The sequence below is a fragment of the Sorex fumeus genome, unplaced genomic scaffold (assembly GCF_029834395.1).
Source record: "Sorex fumeus unplaced genomic scaffold, SorFum_2.1 ptg000003l, whole genome shotgun sequence".
Lineage (NCBI taxonomy): Eukaryota > Metazoa > Chordata > Mammalia > Eulipotyphla > Soricidae > Sorex > Sorex fumeus.
Window position 1 is genome coordinate 59,889,528 of NW_026606060.1, and position 6,971 is coordinate 59,896,498.

Consider the following 6,971-nt stretch of genomic DNA (forward strand, 5'->3'; position numbering starts at 1 on the left):
GGATATCACAGAGATTGATTGGCTTTTAGCAGATGCATTGAGAACTTGTCCCTTTTACTGGGTTACCAATGTAGTTGTCTTGCTCAGGTCTATTAAGACCCAGTTCTCCTCTAGCTTAGAATTGCCTAAAGATTTTGCTCAGTGAGGTCAGTTATTCTTTCTATAAGTGGATTTTTTTTATAAGTAGAGATTTTTAAAAGGCTCTAAAATGCAAAGAGGAGTGGATCTGACTTTTCAGATTTGCATGATTTCCTCAATTTAAGGTCTGTATATTTGGGAACTCACCAACCCACATTTTGAGTAGAAATCAAGAAGCAATCAATCACTTAGAAAACAAGTCTACAATTTAATTTGGAAGTAAACCTCATGATCATATTTAATGTACCCAAGTCACAATCATATTAAATTTCTGTTTGGCATAAATGTGTTTTGGGGACGTTAAAAATAACTGAGCTGAGGCATAGACAATTTTAAACAACAATTTAAATCTCAAAGAAATGTACTAATTAATCAGGATAACTAAGGTAAGGCAGAAACAATTTTCAATTTTGGGAAAGAATAGCTACTTGGTTTTAAGTTCTTTTATCCTATAATGTTGATGCGTGAGCACTGGAGAAACTCTAGTTTTTCCATTTATTACTTAGAAGTCTCTGAATATTTGCCATCCCCTGAGAAGACAGATATTAATTTGTACTTAGGAGAATTGCCAATATTAGCTTTACCATGAAAGAATTTAATCATTCAGGAATGATGATGAAATAAAGTACTTATTCATTTTTAAAGTGCTGTTCATTATACTCACATTTTTTTCCTGTCGTTTAAGCATATTTTGGACAGTTTTATTTATTTTATGGTGTTTAGTTCCTGTTCAATTCAATTTAATATATTTATTTATTTATGTAGGAGTACTGCTATTTATTCAGCAACTGATTAGGTACTTGAATTGGGCATGAACGCCACCTTATTATTTTTTCTCATTTTTTTATAATTTTATTTATTGAATCACCATGAGAGCAGTTACAAAGCTTTGGGGTTTAAGTCTCGGTCATAAAATAAAACACCCGTACCTTCATAAGTGCCCATTCTTCACCACAGAAACCCCAGTAGACCCCCACACCCTCCCTCTGCCTGTGTGGCAGATGATTTCCACATTACTCTTTCTCTCTCTACTTTGATTACACTCAATATTTTGACACCAGACCCACCGTGATTATTTGGGATTTTACCCCAACACTCAGATCTGCCGAAAAGGCAATAGTAGACAATTTGTTTTCTATCGCTGGTTATGAATAACATATGATGTTGTGTGGCTGCAGTAGTGGCCACGTGATTTTGAAATTCTGAAATTTTAACAATTAAATCTGGAGAAATTTCTGAAAAACCTGCTGGATTTCAAGATTTGTTCCTGAGTCTCTGGGATCATGGCCATTAAGCAGCTTGATCAGGAGCCAGAGAGGCTGTTCATGAACAGCGACTCAGGGTCTCTTTGGGGTGGGGAGGAAAGGGCTGGCTCCACCCCCATCCCATGAGACCCCATGTGTCTCATCACTGAGGACCCAAACCTTACTGTTCAATGGCCTCTGGAGGATAGAGGCTACCAAACCGCCCAAGGGGGAAGAGGTGGAGGGACAGCACCCTTTCCCCCCTGGGTTTGCCCAACGCCGGTAACCTACTTGGGATCTGGATGCATTTCTGCCAAAAGCCACTGGGTTCCGAGATTTGTTTCTGATTCTCTGGGATCATGGCCATTAAGCGGCTTAATCAGTAGCCAGAGAGGCCATTTGTGGGTAGTGACTCGAGGCCTCGTTGGGAAGGGGAGGAAAGGGCTGGCTCCACTCCCATCCCATGAGGCTCCATGTGTCTCGTCACCGTGGGCACAAATCTGACTGCCCAGTGGCCTCTGGAGGGTGGCCGCCAGAGGAAACAGGCCAAGGCACAAAACCTATTCCCACCTGGGTGGCCCAGTGGCAGTAACATACTGCAAGGACAATGCATATCTGCCAAAAGCCATTGGTTTCCGAAATTTTTTCTGAGTCTCTGGGATCATGGCTGTTAAGCAGTTCAATCAGGACCCAGAGAGGCCATGCCTCCAATTATATGGCTGAGCTGAGGTGGTTTGTGGGTGTGTCTCCCACATACCTAACTTTTGACCGTTTACTTTCTTGGTGTACTTTGCCCCAAGTTGATGGGGTCTGGCTAAATCACAATCACAGCAGCAATTTTGAGGTTTCTGGAAGTCTGAACGTGCCATCAGGCTGCTGATGCACTCGCCTAAAGGTACAGATTGACCTGTTGTCGGCACCATACCCCCTCTTTATTTTAACACATTTCATTTTTACCCTGTTCCATCAGTTCTGTTTTCAAAGTGTGTGTTCATCTGCTGAAGCTATTGATTCTCCCTTTGGGTGTTTCACAGTGTATGGAATTAGAAAACAAGTCTACAATTTAATTTGGAAGTAAACCTCCATTTTGATTGTGTGATTGTTGGTGGTGGTTCATCTTTAACTTTAACGAGAATTTCAGCAGCAACTTTTTATAAAAGAATTGTTTTGGAAACTGAAGGACAAGAATTTTTTCCACCTACTTCTCAGTTCTTGGAGGTCTTTTTGAGTTATTACAGTTTGAACATTTTTATTATACATGGCACTATTTTGTGGACACACTTTCTTCAATTTTTCATTTTCATCTTGTTTCTCTTGCTTATCTACTTTGTCTACTTGGCTTCTTCCTTACATATATAAGCTTCAGATTTTTTGTGGTTTCTTCATCTCTTCCCCTAAAGAAGTTTTGCCTTCCTGAAACTATAGCTCCTGGCTCCAAACTCTTTTCATGTTCCTTCATCTTTATTCTTCTGTTGCTTATACACTTTTTACACAACCTAATACATTTTTCCTCTTAGGCTTTGAATCTTAAAGATGACATCTGATATTTGTCATCTTTAGGAATTTTCTAAAATTCCTACGTCTTTGGACAGATCATCTGTACTTTCATCATTGTATTCTGTTTGGCCAACTCTAGCCAGCTCAAGTATTTTTTACCAATTCAGATTTAAATAGGTGTTCTGTACAGTTCTACAGTTCATTAAATTAGATGTTCTGTGTGGTTCTACAATTACGGTAAAGTTTAAACCTGTGCTAATTATTTGTTTTATCCTTTTCATGCAATAATAACAAGTCTCACAATGGAGATGGTACTGGTGCCTGCTCGAGCAAATTGATGAACAACGGGACAACAGTGCTGCAGTGCTATCCTTTTCATGACTTCGAATTTGTTAATGGAGTGATCCTTGGCTATAACACAAATGTACACTTAGCAAAGTAAAAACAGCAAATTGGAATTCATTAAGATAAAGTCTTTTAATGCATCAAATATATAAGAGTAAAACAGACAGCTTAGATAATTGGAGAAAATATTTATAAAAAATTATTTGAAAATTATTTAATATTCACACTATACAAAGAACCCGGACAATTTGAAAACACAATGACAGGAAACCTAATTAGACATTGAGCAAAGATCTTGAATAGACATTTCTCCAAATGTTTACAAATGGCCACATCCACTTGAGAAAAATATTCCACATGATATAATGATTCCATATGATGATATTAGGAAAATGCAGGTAAACTGAGATATTCACATTCACTTAGATGTTTTGTAACACAATATTGACAATATTCAAGTTTCAGTCTATGCATCTAATTTTTCCTTGTTTCTTTAATTTTAATATGGCACATTAACAACCACTGGAGTGTTTTATCTAGTTTTTAATTAATTGATTCCATATATATATACATATACATGTTTTATGTAGTATTGTCAGGTTCAGAAAAGAAAAATTAAGAAATGAAACTAATACAAAAGTCTCTTTTAATTTTACCAAATTTATTGATCAAAATATTCTACTCTTTAATCTCAAATATGTTAATTGCTGCAGAAAAAATCTAATTCGTGTCTACTCTAGTAATACTTGATCCTATTGACTATTTCCGAAGGCAGAGTTTAATTTGATTATCTGGGCAGAGAAATCTACTAGGAATATGTAAATGACCCACCTGCTTTTCAATGGAATGCAAATGCCAGCAAGATACTATTAAAGTGTTCTTATTAATCATATACTTTGCATCTGGAGAAATGATTTCCAACCAACTATGAAATGGTATCTCCTTTTAAAGGAAATACCAGAATACTATCTTCTAAAACTTGAGTCACAAAAAGTAAGGGAAGGAAAGAAAGAGACAAAGACAGAGAGATATATAGTGAAAAAGAGGCAAAGCCAATTCTAAATTACAATTATAAGTAACTAAATACATTTCAAGAGAAATTCACCATATGAAACCAACATTAATGCAGTAAGTGGAAACAGATAAAGATATCTGTTTTTTTTTGTTCCTAGAAATTGAGAATCTTCAAATCGATTCTATTGTTAGAATAGTCTTTATCTTCCATGGCACCCTTAGAGATGCTTCTCTCAATTTACTATTTCCTAGGATTAGAATAAATGAATAGGCTGAAGGATAAATTAGAGCTATCAATTCCCCAACCAAAACAGCTAGTTCAGTGCCTGGTTTCAAGTAGCTGGAGGTAGCTATAAGAAAGGCCAAACAATAGACAATGAAAAGGAGGAGGAAGGTGATGACAGTCTTCATGGCACCCAAGTGGGCATCTCTGCTTGGGTCTCTGTGTCGCTGCCACTGAGCTGCATCTTTCTGGTGTGCTTACACAGGTTGAGGATCAAGAGGCAAAAGGAGACCAGTGACACAGAGAAGGAAAATACTGTTAAAAGGTTGAGAAATATCTTGATGGACTCATACTGACCTTTATTTTCTCTGCACTTCAATGGTCCATTTCTTCTCTTCTTTACCTTGATACAGTACCTGAAATCATCATTCAAATTCACAGTGACAACAAGGCTGATCAACAGAGAGGATCACACACCTTTGCAGGATCCTAAGAATCACCCAGTCAAATTCTCCACTTTATCCAGAGGAAAAAGGGATGCATGAAATTAGCTATCTTGAGGAAACAGAAGAGACCTGAGGCAGGTGGCCAACCACACACTGAGATGGTTGGTGAGTGTCCAGAAAAGTCAAAGACTTTCATTTGTGTGCAGGCGGTATAGACGTTTGGACACTGCACCAACATAAAGCAGTCTAGCATTATTATGCACAGTAGCCAGATTCTGGAAACAGCCAGATATGTGAGAATTAAATCAATGGAGCCCATCTTCCTTTTCTTGACCCAGTCCAAGCAGTTTACCAGTCCAATAAATGTGTTCCCTAAGATTCCCATCAAGAATTCTCCACCTGCTATGATCATTAAGGTGCTGTTCACCTCACCTGACATATTAAAAATATGACAGATTATCCAATTCCTTTCTAACTGAAAGGGTGGAGTTCTACATCTACAGCTACTTCTTAGATTTTACTGTAATTCTGTCTTCTGGTGGATACCGGTTGGTCTTTGTTCATGAAATTCTGATTCGTCTTGACAAAACAATAGGGATGATGATGTTTAACTTTGGCACCTCTATGTCCTTAAATCTTCTCTGTGTGTTTTATTTTTCTGCATAATTTATTTAGTTAAGTTACATTTTGTTAATATGCAAATTAGGCTTATTGCCTTAATTGCCCCGCATGTCTTTTTGAGCCTATGATTTGGAAATCTTATGTTTATAAATCTATGATTTACATGGTAAGAACCCAACAAAACTAATAGATTTAACAAACAAAAATGCAAAAATATAACAAACAAAAATTGAGTTAAAATATAATTTCAAATAAACAATACATTATTTTTTAGTGTATGTCACAAATTTTTAACTTCATTGCTTCCAGGAAATAGTGAAATTCAATTTTAGTTGTGCAGCCTACATTTTATTTGGTATCTCAATCTTTAAGGATTCTCTACAAATTATAAAACTGGCACCAAAGGGGGTATGGTGCTGCCAGCAGGTCAATCTGTACCTGTGAGGCGAGTGCATCAGCAGCCTGATGGCACCTTCAGACTTCCAGATACCCCAAAATTGCTGCTGTGCCTTTGGCCAGACCCCAAAAACTTGGGGCAAAGTTTACCAAGAAAGAAAACAGCCAAAAATTAGGGATGTGGGAGACACACCCAGGAACCACTTCCGGCTCAGCTGTATAACTGGAGGCAAGGCCTCTCATGTTCCTGAGAGAACTGCTTAACGGCCATGATCCCAGAAACAAATCTCAGAGCCCTGCGGCTTTTGGCACAAATGCATCCAGTGCTGCAGTAGGTTACCAGCGCTGGACCACCCCAGGTGGGAATAGATTTTGTGCCTTGGCCTGTTTTCCCTGGCGGCTTGGTGGCTGCCATCCTCCAGAAGATACTAGACACTCAGGTTTGGGCCTTCTGTGTTGAGATATGCAGGGACTCAAGGGATGGGGGTGGAGCAAGCCCTTTCCTCCCCGCCCCAACAAGATCCTGAGTTGCCGCCATGAACGGCCTCTCTGGCTCCTTAACAGCTATGATCCCAGAGACTCAGGAACTCAGCAGGTTTTGGCAGAAATCCTTCCAGATTTAATTGTTAAAAGTTTGGAATTCCAAAATCATTGGTTATAAAACCCAGCTCCCGAAAGAGAACAGCGCAGAGTCTCTTGCCGCCGCGCCTGACTATCCTCGCTGGGGCCCCTTTTAGGGGGTCGGGTTGAGTTTCCCTCCCCACCCCGAGCAGAGCTTCAGCAGCAGAAGACCTCCAGAACCAGCCACAACCATGCTGACACCACTCTCCACACACATGAAGGTACCAGCAGAGGAACAAAGGCATGCAGGTCCTGGGGCTGAGATCTCCAAGCCTGCTCGGATGGGGGCTGAGCATCCTCCACCCAGATCCTCCATCTTCCAGAAGGCAGGGGTCACACCCACCAACTGAACCCCCAGCACCGTGTAATCCCATCAATGGCCAAGACCCAGAGACTATAAAACTCAGCTTCCGGAAGAGAACAGCA

At 39.3% G+C, this 6,971-nt stretch overlaps 1 pseudogene; it reads right to left on the minus strand.

Annotated features, from left to right (window-relative positions):
• Nucleotides 1–4,409: 4,409 nt before the first annotated feature.
• On the minus strand, nt 4,410–5,346 carry LOC130024314 (taste receptor type 2 member 7-like; annotated as a pseudogene).
• Nucleotides 5,347–6,971: the final 1,625 nt, after the last annotated feature.